Source organism: Anolis sagrei, chromosome 5, assembly GCF_037176765.1.
Source record: "Anolis sagrei isolate rAnoSag1 chromosome 5, rAnoSag1.mat, whole genome shotgun sequence".
Classification (NCBI taxonomy): domain Eukaryota; kingdom Metazoa; phylum Chordata; class Lepidosauria; order Squamata; family Dactyloidae; genus Anolis; species Anolis sagrei.
In genome coordinates, this window is record NC_090025.1 from 102,067,563 (window position 1) to 102,080,902 (window position 13,340).

Below are 13,340 nucleotides of genomic sequence, written 5' to 3' on the forward strand. Positions count from 1 at the left end.
CCAGGGCCGGGCCAGTAATGGGTACAGGTTAAAAAAGTGCTGGGTGAGGCTGGTGGTATATTGGATTTCTGGGCAAGTGCAATGTGCAGAGAATCTTAAACTCTAATAAAGTGCTTTTGGGACTTAGAGCTGGGAGTTATCCTACTCTGGAAAGGCACATCGGAATAGCCAGGTCTTCAAGTTCTTCCTGAAGACTGCCAGTGAGGGGGCCAGTTTAATGTCTTTGGGGAGAGTGTTCCAGAGTCAGGGGGCAACCACAGAGAAGGCCCTGTCCCTCGTCCCCACCAAATGCGCCTGCGACGCAGGTGGGATCGCGAGCAGGGCCTCTCCGGATGAACGGAGGGAACGCGTGGGTTCGTAAACCGAGATGCGGTCATGCAGGTAGGCAGGTCCCAAACCGTTTAGAGCGCATTACAGTAGTCCAATCTAGAGGTGACCAAGGCATGGACCACCCCGGCCAGATCAACCTTTGCGAGGTATGGTCGCAGCTGGCGCACAATCCTTAGTTGCGCAAAAGCCCTCCTGGACACCGCCGACGCCTGAGCCTCAAGCGTAAGTGATGAATCCAAGAGGACTCCCAAACTGCGGACCTGTGACTTCAGGGGGAGTGTAACCCCGTCCAGCACAGGTTGCCATCCTATACCCCGATCCGGTTTACGATTGACCAGGAGGACCTCTGTCTTGTCGGGATTGATCCTCCAGCTTGTTCCTCCTCATCCAGACAGCCACAGCGGCCAGGCACTCGTCCAGCACCCGAGGGGCCTCCTTGGAATTAGGTGGAAATGAGTAGTAGAGTTGTGTGTCATCTGCATAGAGATGGCACCTAACTCCAAAACTCCAGATGACCTCTCCCAGAGGTTTCATGTAGAAAAAGCATGGGAGACAGAATAGAGCCTTGCGGGACCCCACAGGTCAAAGGCCAGGGGTCTGAGCAGGCGTTTCCCAGCTTCACCATCTGGGATCGACCCTCCAGGAAAGACCGAAGCCACGACAAAACCATGCCCCCGAGACCCATTTCAGAGAGTCGTCCCAGAAGGATATCATGATCGATGGTATCGAAAGCCGCTGAGATGTCCAAGAGAACTAACAGAGTCACACTCCCCCTGTCCAGCTCTCTACGGAGGTCATCCACCAAGGCAACAGTCCCCTCACCAAAATCCAGGACACCAAAACGGACTGCGGTTTACCCGGAATTGTTCTAAAATGAAAAGCATGATTCATGACTACTGTGGCAGGCACATAGATATTAAGAGAGAAAATGACATGTCTTAAGGAAAACGATTATAAGTCTGGAACTTACAGTGATAGTAAACAGACTTGTGCACAGATCTGTACAAAAACCCACCCTCAACGAAAACAAGTGGGAGCTGATCTTGGCTCCTCCTCTGCTTTTCGACATTACAGTTTAATATTTTTTATTAATCCCAGAAAACAAAAAGGAAACCATTATTCCCTAAAAACTAGTACCAGTTACCCCTCCTCTAGAGTAGAGAATAGAAACAGCTGTAAGGAAGCATTAAAACCAAAGCAGAAAGGAGACTGAAGTGTGCCAGGAAAAATGAGGTTTTTTTTAAGGAAGCCCAGGAAGGATAGCTCCAGGAGGTTATCGCTCTTCCTTACCTGGAAGTGGGGAAGCCTCCTTAAATGCCTTGGAAAGAGTGCACAGCATGGTGAAGGAGAGAAAGCGTGCACACCTGCCTGCAGTACCTCTCCTCCTCTAGAACAGAAGCAGCTTTAAAGTCTCCCTAAAATGTGTGTGTGTGCCTGCAGTGCGCCTCTCCTCTAGAGTAGGAACAGGTGAGAAGCCTTCTGAAAGTGTGCATGTCTGCCTGAAGCACCTCTCTTCTAGAGCAGAAACAGCTTTAAAGCCTCCTTAAAGCACATGTGCCTGCGTGCAGCACCTCTCCTCTAAAATAGAAACAGGTAAGAAGCCTCCTTAAAGTGGGCGCATCTACCTACAGTGCCTCTCCTCTAGAGTTGGAATAGCTTTAAGAAGCCTCCTTGGAAAGAGTGTGTGGTGTGGTGCAGGACCAGGCAAGAAAGCTCGCACGCCAGCCTGCAGGACTTCTCCTCTAGAGTAGAAACAGCTTTAAACCCTCCTTAAAGCACACATGCCTGCCTGCAGCGCCTCTCCTCTAGAATAGAAACAGGTAAGTAGCCTCTTTAAAGTGTGCGTGCCTGCCTACAGTGCCTCTCCTCTGGGGTTGAAATAGCTTTAAGAAGCCTCCTTGGAAAGAGTGTGTGGTGTGGTGCAGGACCAGGCAAGAAAGCTCATGCGTCAGCCTGTAGCGCTTCTCTTCTAGAGTAGAAACAGCTTTAAACCCTCCTTAAAGCACATGTGCCTGCCTGCAGCACCTCTCCTCTAGAAGAGAAACAGGTAAGGAGCCTCCTTAAAGTGTGCGTACCTGCCTACAGGGTCTCTCCTCTAGAGTTGAAATAGATTCAAGAAGCCTCCTTGGAAAGAGTGTGTGGTGTGGTGCAGGCCTGGGCAAGAAAGCTCGAGCGCCAGCCTGCAGCACTCCTCCTCTAGAGTAGAAACAGCTTTAAACCCCCCTTAAAGCACACATGCCTGCCTGCAGTGCCTCTCCTCTAGAATAGAAACAGGTAAGTAGCCTCCTTAAAGTGTGTGCGCCTGCCTACAGTGCCTCTCCTCTGGAGTTGAAATAGCTTTAAGAAGCCTCCTTGGAAAGAATGTGTGGTGTGGTGCAGGCCTGGGAAAGAAAGCTCGTGCGCTAGCCTGCAGTGCTTCTCCTCTAGAGTAGAAACAGCTTTAAACCCTCCTTAAAGCACACGTGCCTGCCTGCAGTGCCTCTCTTCTAGAACAGAAACAGGTAAGTAGCCTCCTTAAAGTGTGCGCGCCTGCCTACAGTGCCTCTCCTCTGGAGTTGAAATAGCTTTAAGAAGCCTCCTTGGAAAGAGTGTGTGGTGTGGTGCAGGCCTGGGCAAGAAAGCTCGCGCACCAGCCTGCAGCACTTCTCCTCTAGAGTAATAATAATAATAATAATAATAATAATAATAATAATAATAAATTTTATTTATACTCCGCCACCATCTCCCCCAACAGGGACTTGGGCGGTTTACATGAGGCCAAGTCCAAACAGCAAATTACAACAAAAATAAAAACCAAAAACACAAGGAACAACACAGTAAATACAGCTTGTTCGTCCTCATCCAGATCATCACAGCGGCCAGGCACTGGTCCAGTATCTGAGTAGAAACAGCTTAAATGCTTAAAATGATGGGAAGGGGAGCCTGGGACTCCCTTCCTCCAATAATGAGCCAAATGGAAAATGAAACTTTTGCCACCCCAGAGCAAAAACAGATATCAGCCCTCCCAAAAACAGATCAGTCCCCTCACACAAGTCTAATAGTAAATACGCTGAAGGCACCAGATCCCATGTGATCTGGGAAGCTCATCAGGGTCTGTTTTGGTTAGCAGTTGCTCATGTGCACACATCCGTATGCAGTCCCTTCTTGTCCTTATGCAGTTCTTGACCTAAAGGGAATTTCACACCCTCGTTTAAAAGGATTAAGAGCATCAGTTTTTTTTCCTCTTAAAAACGCCACAGTCCACTTTTCGAAAACCTGTTCAGAAATGACACAAATCTGACATTAAAGACAGAGCCACTCACCTATATGATACACATTATGAGCCCCTAAAACAGAGACATAGCATCATAGAGAATGGAAATACCTTCAGGCACTCCCAAATAAATGAGAAAGTTTTCCTTCAGATTGCTCTCAAGTGTATGCTTGGGTCCTTGTTACATGTTATTTTTCACTGTTCTAATGATTTTATGGAAACGAGAATGGGTAATAGCTTATTCATTTCCCCCTGAAGCAAAACAGTTGTTTTAAAAAGCACTTTATCAACAGTAGTTGCTAACCTTGGCAAAGGCACATGAGAGCATTGGTGTGTGTCTATATTTATTTATTATGGATTATAATAACTAACTTTGAGAAAGCGATTCAGCTCTGACTAAACGTGGCTCCAGTCTATTTTTGATCCTACGGCTACAAACATTCTCAGGAAGAGTTACAAAATCAAAAATTAAGCCAAAACACACAAAAACCCAGCTTGAAAATACAACTGAGAGTAAGATAAAAATAGCATTGAATAACATCAGCACTGCAGAGAATAACATTGCCATTGTATATTTTAAAGGTGCAAAAATTGTTAACATATTTATTTATTTATTTATTTAGTACACTTGTATACCGCTAATATCTCAGCCTAAAACGGCGACTCATTGCGGTTTACAACATTTAAAAACAACAATAATTCCGATTAAAAATATAAAACACATACATATACAATACACAGTATTGGGCCACCAATACAGACCAATGCATCTCTTAATTAAAATCATAATCCAATTTCGTTGTCTATGATTGCCAGTCCTTGATCAAAAACTTCATCGCATCGGATTAGCCGAATGCTTGCTCAAACATCCATGTTTTCAGTAAAGGCTTACAAGATAAAAATATCTTTACTTGCCAAGATCCTCCCTCTCCCGATACAGATATGAATTGGGCCTCTCCAAAGAAGGCATTATGCAACTGTGGGTTGTGATGGCACAATGGGTTAAACCCTTGTGCTGTTGAACTGATGTCCTGAAGGTTGGCAGTTCAAATCCATGAGAAGGGGTGAGCTCCCGTCTGTCACCTCAAGTTCCTGCCAACCTAGCAGTTCGAAAACATGCAAATGTGAGTAGATAAATAGGTACCACTTAGGTGGGAAAAGGCAAAGAGACACTCCAAGCAATCTTGCCAGCTACACAACCAGGAGGCTCCTTAGCTTGAAAATGGAGAAAGCACCTCCCCAGAGCCAGAGATGAGCACTGCTCCCAGAAGCTGGAAATGAAAGGAGAAGCCTTTGCCTTTGTTTGTGTGTCTCATTATTTATGATTGTAAATGTGCCGTCACACCCAGACGCTATAATGTTAAGATGTGCTTCTCTCTTTATCTGGGTGAACTGCTGGGGGTCTTTCTTTGAAGCAATAACTCAATACTTTCAGCAACTGATGCCAGTCAAGATATGAACATCAACAAAATGTTTATTTCCAAAGTCTTTGGCAGACTTGGCACAGCTTGATAAAGTTACAACACAAACAGTCAATTTGAGAAACCATAGAGATGTTCTTTCTTTCCCCTTTTCTTCAATTACTGAGGTAACCTTTCTCCAAATGGTGGAAAAAATCCTGAGATATTTCACCCTAACCCTGAGCTGCTATGGTTAGAAAGAACAGGTCTTCCCCTATCTAAGCACAAGGTCAGTTTTGGAGATGAAGTAATGCTCAAATAGTACTCAATAACTATTTATCTCTATTTCTCAATAACTCAATTACTATCTCAATATCTTAATATCTCTTTTTCTATAACTCAATAATAGCTTTCTTCAATAACTATAGTATCTCAATAAGCTTCTCTTTATCTCAGTTGCCTTTCTTAATAACTCAATAGTACTCACAATGGGTTTTTCAGAGCTCCCTGCTTGACCAACAGCACATCTGAGGTTCTTTTTTCTACTGAAGGAGGCAGGGAAGATTCCAAAATGGAGATCTCAACTCCAGGAAAAAGGGCGGACTCCTAACCCAAAGAGATACTTTCTAAACCAATAACTGCAGAGGGCCTGCAGCCTGGCTTTCCAGACTCTGATACTGTTTAACTTCCAGGGTGCTGCTGGGTCTGTAGCAACCCTGGGGAAATGCAAAGGAATGCTATCCCATGCAGCTAAAAGGCAACGTAAACTATGCTCCTGGAAGATGGAACAGTAAAAGCATTGAATGTTTGCCTATGTATGTAAATGCTGTAATCCGCTCTGAGTTCCCTAGGGGAGAAGGGCGGAATATAAATAAAGTGTATATAATGAAAGATCCTTCTCACTATTGACCACCCGTTGCACCTCTTTTTGCAAAAGTACTGAAAGAATGGTCTCAGAAGATGAATAGTAGTTTGGTGAGGCACAAGCATTTTTTTTTTTTGGCAGAAAAAGACTACAGACTTTGTAAAACTACAATTCGCATGATTTCATAGCACTGGGTCATGATAGTTAAAGTGGTGCATAACTGCATGAATTTTATAGTGTGGATACACCCTAGGTCTGGGTAAGGAAATGAAACTCTTTTAACTTTTCATATTATTAACATTATACAAGCACATTTGTTTATACAAGTCAATTTGTAAAAAAGGCCACATTAATATTAATAGATAGTTTTGCAAACACTTTCTTATGCATGGATATTGATATACAGCTTTGTACTCAATTTTCCCTAATATAAAAAACTGTCAGTGCTTTCAAGGATGGTGAAAGTCTTATGTACAAGAGTTGAATGAAAAGTAATGTCTCCACTTTCGTTACTTGGGTTTGGATGGGAATATTTTAATAAATCAAATGCAGAAATAATCCTTAGAATGTGCTCTTTAACTACTACTACTATTCAATGTATTGTCGAAGGCTTTCATGGCCGGAATCACTGGGTTGTTGTAGGTTTTTTTCAGGCTATATGGCCATGGTCTAGAGGCATTCTCTCCTGACGTTTCGCCTGCATCTATGGCAAGCATCCTCAGAGGTAGATATATATTTCCTAGTTCCAACAGACCTCACTACCTCTGAGGATGCTTGCCATAGATGCAGGCGAAACGTCAGGAGAGAATGCCTCTAGACCATGGCCATATAGCCCGAAAAAACCTACAACAACCCACTACTACTATTCACTTTTCCACATAATCACCAGACAACTGGATTCGTTTCTGCCAACAAGTTTTCTGAAGCCGTTATGGAAGAAGTCAACACTCTGTTTCCGCAGCTAGCATGCACAGATCTTCCAATAGCCAAGCAAAGCAATAATGTGACCCACATGTTCTCGTAAATGCCAGTTATGCTTGAAATTTCTCTCTGAGTGATACGATGATCGTCCTGAATCAATCTGTCAACTTTTGCTTGTAAAACTCGGTGGTTGCTGTCACAGGACATCCAACTCTTTGTTTGTCAGACAAGTCAGATGTTTCCACCTCAACATCTTTAAACTTACCCAACAATGCACAATACTCACATCAACACAATCATGATAAACAGCTTGCATTCTCTGATTAATCTCCTTTGGGGTGACACCTTCTGCTGTCAAGAATTCAATGACTGCACGTTGCTTAAGTCACACTGACTGATCGTCAGTGCAGGGTTCCATACTTCGCACTTTAACAACACAACTGTTCAATGCTAAGGCTTCCTGCCAAAATGGAACTGTAGAGGAGAGTCTACTGAACAAGCCAGTACCTACTGCATACTAGTACTGCCATCTGTTGAGGAGCTACAAAGGTGGAGGCATTACTTTTCATTCAACCCTCGTATGTGTGTCTGTCCCTCCAAGTCCCCCGAAGATTTATGGTAACTCTATGGCAGTGGTTCTAAACCTGTGGGCCGCGGGCCGCAAGTGGGCCGCAAAGACGAAAATCTGGTCTGCTAGCCTTCTTCCTCTTTAGTTATTTATTTTATTTTGTTTATTTTATTACCACTCTTTTTGCACCGCCTGCTACTCCTTCCCTGTCACTGACCATGGCATATGTTCTGTATCAGAAACTAGAGCTGATGTGGTCTATCAAATGTATTTCTCTGGATCAGCACATCAAATTGAATTTAAAGTTGACCAAAAACAGATTCATATCCCTTTTGGTACTAATGTTGGAGAGTACCTGGTCAAAGTGGTCCCTGGTCAAATGATCCCTGGTCAAAGTGATTCCTGGTCAAGTGGTCCCTGGTCAAGTGGTCCCTGGTCAAAGTGGTCCCTGGTCAAGTGGTCCCTGGTCAAAGTGGTCCCTGGACAAAGTGGTCCCTGGTCAAATGATCCCTGGTCAAAGTGGTCCCTGGACAAAGTGGTCCCTGGACAAAAAAAGGTTGGGAACCACTATTCTATGGATTTCATAGGCTTTTCTTAGAAAAGGAAAACACACTGCCCCTATATCCCAGGATCTGATCCCAGATTATTTGCTTATCCCAGATTATCTGACACTGGAGACTCATACAATCCACTTTAAAGCAGGTAATCTGGGATCGGATCCTGGGATACAGGGCAGTGGAGATGGGGCCTTAGAGACAATTTTGTCAGTTCTTTCCTCTGAATTAAACACAAATAGATTTTTCAAGGTGATCTGATACTCTCTTTGCAGACTCCATGGAGACAGGTGAGCTTGACAGCTGCTCGCTGCCAAGCAGAAGTAAAACAGCTGCATCTCATCATAGTCAAATATTCATGTAGTTCTTTTCTTTCGAGAAAGGCTAGAAATGTACATTGCGCTTCTCATTATAATATTAATGTATTGCAACTCATATTTGTCCTATGGGATTATATATCTTTTCACAACTGTGAAAACCTAATTGAAAAAGAGTTGTCACATAGGGCACTCATTTATGTTCCATTTTTCAATCTGAAATCAATTCCAGCCATTCTTATGAATAGCTGATTGCTGACACTCTTCATTACACTTTTCCTGCATTTGTGTTTTAATCATTTCCCGTGTTTGCATTAATTATATTATGATCAGTTCCTGTCTATCACTCCAGCTGCATCATTAGTTTATCTAATTATTTGAAAAAATATATATAGCAATAATAGCAAAATATTGATGTTACAACTATTCTATGGAAGTAAATAATTCTCCTCCTTTGGAAGGAATCACGAAGCATTGTCCAAAATGGGGCTTGTTCGAACTCCAACTTACCTGTCCGAACGCATCTCTCCTTATGAACCTTCCAGGACTTTAAGATAGTCTGGGGAGGCCCTGCGCTCAGTCCCGCCTTTGTCACAAGTACGGCTGGTGGGGACGAGAGGCAGGGCCTTCTCAGTGGTGGCCCCTCAGCTATGGAACACCCTCCCTAAGGATATCAGATTGGCCCCCTCCCTTTTAATGTTTTGGAAGAGTCAAGACTTGGCTTTTTGAGCAGGCATTTGCAAATACAGTGTAACAGACATAGGAAAATGGAATATTTGGACGATGTGATTGGACAATGTTTTTAACAAGGAGACCCTAATGCAGTGGTTCTCAACCTTGCTAATGCCGTGACCGCTTAATACTGTTTCATATGTTGTGGTGACCCTCAACCGTAATATTGTTTCCGTTGCTACTTGATACCTGTCATTTTAGTACTGTTATAAATCATAATGTAAATATCTGATATGCAGGATATATTTTCATTCACTGGACTAAATTGAGCACAAATACCCAATATGCCCAAATGTGAATGCTAGTGGGGCTGGGGGGAGGGGGGGATTGATTTTGTCATTCAGGAGTTGTAGTTGCTGGGATTTATAGTTCACCTATAATCAAAAAGCATTCTGAACTCCACCAGCGATGGATTTAAACCGAACTTGGCACAAAGAACTCCCATGACCAACAGAAAACACTGGAAGGGTTTGGTGGGCATTGATCTTGAGTTTGGGAGTTGTAGTTCACCTATATCCAGAGGAGCGCTGTGGACTCAAACAAGGATGGATCTGGACCAAACTTGGCACGAATACTCAGTATGCCCAAATGTGAACATTGGTAGAGTCTGGGGAAAATAGACCTTGACATTTGGGAGTTGTAGTTGCTGGGATTTATAGTTCACCTACAATCAAAGACATTCTGAACTCGACCAACAATAGAATTGGGTCAAACTTCTCACACAGAATCCCAATGACCACCAGGAAATACTATGTTTTCTGATGGTCTTTGGCGACCCCTTTGACACCCACTCACGACCCCCTCAGGTGTCGCGACCCCCAGGTTGAGAAACACTGCCCTAATGATACATGTTTTTATTGATTTGCTATGGTTTTATTGTCCGATTGTTTTTATTGTATTGAAATTGTATTTTATGGTCTTGGTACCAACTTTAAACTGCCCCGAGTCACCTGCGGGCTGAGAGGGATGGTATATAAAGATAGTAAATAAATAAATAAATAAATAAATGTGGACATGGAAGTTAATCACTCTGCCAACTGAAAGCAGTGGATCACAAAACACTTTACTCCCCTTCCAGGGAGCAGAATTATTTATTGTCTTCCCTGTGCACACGTTCCTTTTTTGGACAGACGTGTTTCTTACCTGGGCTCTCATAAAACAACAACTATTTTAAAATGCAGGATGTCTTCACAAATTTACACTGAAGGTGGGCATGAAGCCCAACCTGCAACATGAAATCCATGTGATTACCTTGTTTTGGTTTCCTTTTCATCCTTGTTTATTTTCATTTTTCCATACTTTTCTATGAAACAGCACCTTTTCCTTGCCCTCCCTTCCTTTATCACAAACACACCCACCCATTCTTGGGTTAGGTGTGAAAACCCTGGTGACCTGGAGCATACAAGTTCTGACTTTGAATACAGTTTCATTTGTTTTGGTTTCCATCTGCCTTTCCTGTTTAAATTAGCACACAAAAAGGTCCTGTTTCCTCTGTTTGAGATTTTGCTAAATGTTATCAGGGGTATCTGTTGTGTATGTGTGTGTGAATGATGAATTTTCCTAGCAAATAGGTTGGTATGATAGTGCAAGGTGTGCAATTCTGCCTTTCATCTTTACATATCAATTCTTAAAAAAAAAACAACACTCAAAGGTTATCTTTGTGATCACAAGTGTCAAAAATGGAGGCTTGACACGTAAATAAATAATAACTGGGAGAACACAACTCCCATGTTACGCCAGCTCCACTGGCTGCCAGTTTGCTACCGGGCACAATTCAAAGTGCTGGCTTTGGCCTATAAAGCCCTAAATGGCCCAGGCCCAATTTACCTGTCTGAATGCACCTCCCCCTATGAACCATCTCGGAGATTAAGATCTTCTGGGGAGGCCCTGGTCTCGGTTCCACCACCATCACAGGCGCATTTGGCGGGGATGAGAGACAGGGCCTTCTCAGTAATTGCCCCTCAGCTATGGAACTCCCTTCCTAATGAGATCAGGTCAGCCCCTTCCCTCTTGTCCTTTAGAAGGATGATAAAAACGTGGCTGTGGGACCGAGCCTTTGAGACTGTGCAATGAGGCAGCAATAGGAACCCTTAGTATGATAACCAAATTCGAGATGGTTGTTGAGACAGTTTTAACTAGTGGATTTTAACGTCGAGATATGTGATTGTATGTGTATGATATAATATGTTTTGGCATTGAATGTTTGCCATTTATATGTTATGCTCCGCCCTGAGTCCCCTTTGGGATGAGAAGGGCAGAATATAAATGCTACAAACAAACAAACAAATCTTAACTTGTGGTCCTACATGTGCCTTCCTGGGAGTACTTGCTGCCCCTGTGGCCTCTTTTGGAGTCGACAGGCAGATCCATTGTTGTATCACATTGACAAGACAGAGGAAGGGGCAAGCTAGTTTGCTGCTGTCCCACAGGGTAGGGTCAGATCTACTGGTGTAAAATTACAAGAGGATCAATTTCAATTGAACAGAAGAAGGAACAGTAAGAACAGTAACCTAGGGATATGGTGGAGTCTTCTTCTCTGGACACCTTTAAAAAGAGGTCTACTTGTCAGATTGAGCAATGGGAAGATGTTGGACTGAATCGCTTTGAGGCCCATGTCAGCTCCATGATTTTATGATTCTATAATTACGATGTTCCCTCGCTACATGGTTCACTTTTAGCGGACTCACTGTTTTACGGGTTTTTGAAAATATTAATAAAAATATATATAATATAAAATATTTATGTCCAGTGGAGGCCAGGGACCCTGGAAGTGCGGTGGCCTGAGGTGTGGCAGGGAAGGCCTGCCTCCCTGGCCTCCACAGACCCTGGAAGTGCAGCAGCCTAAGATGCGGCAGGGAAAGCCTGTCTACCTGGCCTCCACAGACCCCGGAAGCACGGTGGCCTGAGTCGTGGCGGGGAAGGCCTGCCTCCCTGGCCTCCACAGACCCTGGAAGTGCAGCGGCCTAAGGTGCAGCAGGGAAGGCCTACCTCCCTGGCCTCCACACACCCCGGAAGCGCGGCGGCCTGAGGCGTGGCGGGGAAGGCCTGCCTCCCTGGCCTCCACAGACCCTGGAAGTGCAGCGGCCTAAGGTGTGGCAGGGAAGGCCTGCCTCCCTGGCCTCCACAGACCCCGGAAGTGCGGCGGCCTGAGGCGTGGCGGGGAAGGCCTGCCTCCCTGGCCTCCACAGACCCCGGAAGCGCGGCGGCTTGAGGCGTGGCGGGGAAGGCCTGCCTCCCTGGCCTCCACAGACCCCGGAAGCACGGCGGCCTGAGGCGTGGCGGGGAAGGCCTGCCTCCCTGGCCTCCACAGACCCCGGAAGCGCGGCGGCCTGAGGCGTGGCGGGGAAGGCCTGCCTCCCTGGCCTCCACAGACCTTGGAAGTGCAGCAGCCTAAGATGCGGCAGGGAAAGCCTGTCTACCTGGCCTTCACAGACCCCGGAAGCACGGTGGCCTGAGGCGTGGCGGGGAAGGCCTGCCTCCCTGGCCTCCACAGACCCTGGAAGTGCAGTGGCCTAAGGTGCAGCAGGGAAGGCCTACCTCCCTGGCCTCCACACACCCCGGAAGCGCGGCGGCCTGAGGCGTGGCGGGGAAGGCCTGCCTCCCTGGCCTCCACAGACCCTGGAAGTGCAGCGGCCTAAGGTGTGGCAGGGAAGGCCTGCCTCCCTGGCCTCCACAGACCCCGGAAGTGCGGCGGCCTGAGGCGTGGCGGGGAAGGCCTGCCTCCCTGGCCTCCACAGACCCCGGAAGCGCGGCGGCCTGAGGCGTGGCGGGGAAGGCCTGCCTCCCTGGCCTCCACAGACCCCGGAAGCACGGCGGCCTGAGGCGTGGCGGGGAAGGCCTGCCTCCCTGGCCTCCACAGACCCCGGAAGCGCGGCGGCCTGAGGCGTGGCGGGGAAGGCCTGCCTCCCTGGCCTCCACAGACCCTGGAAGTGCAGCAGCCTAAGATGCGGCAGGGAAAGCCTGTCTACCTGGCCTCCACAGACCCCGGAAGCACGGTGGCCTGAGTCGTGGCGGGGAAGGCCTGCCTCCCTGGCCTCCACAGACCCTGGAAGTGCAGCGGCCTAAGGTGCAGCAGGGAAGGCCTACCTCCCTGGCCTCCACACACCCCGGAAGCGCGGCGGCCTGAGGCGTGGCGGGGAAGGCCTGCCTCCCTGGCCTCCACAGACCCTGGAAGTGCAGCGGCCTAAGGTGTGGCAGGGAAGGCCTGCCTCCCTGGCCTCCACAGACCCCGGAAGTGCGGCGGCCTGAGGCGTGGCGGGGAAGGCCTGCCTCCCTGGCCTCCACAGACCCCGGAAGCGCGGCGGCCTGAGGCGTGGCGGGGAAGGCCTGCCTCCCTGGCCTCCACAGACCCCGGAAGCACGGCGGCCTGAGGCGTGGCGGGGAAGGCCTGCCTCCCTGGC

General features: G+C 46.7%; 1 protein-coding gene across 2 annotated transcripts in view; it reads right to left on the minus strand.

Moving 5' to 3' along the window:
* LOC132776438 (potassium voltage-gated channel subfamily KQT member 1-like) overlaps positions 1–13,340 on the minus strand; it is a 277,235-nt gene that overhangs the window by 3,174 nt on the left and 260,721 nt on the right. The window lies entirely within an intron of this gene.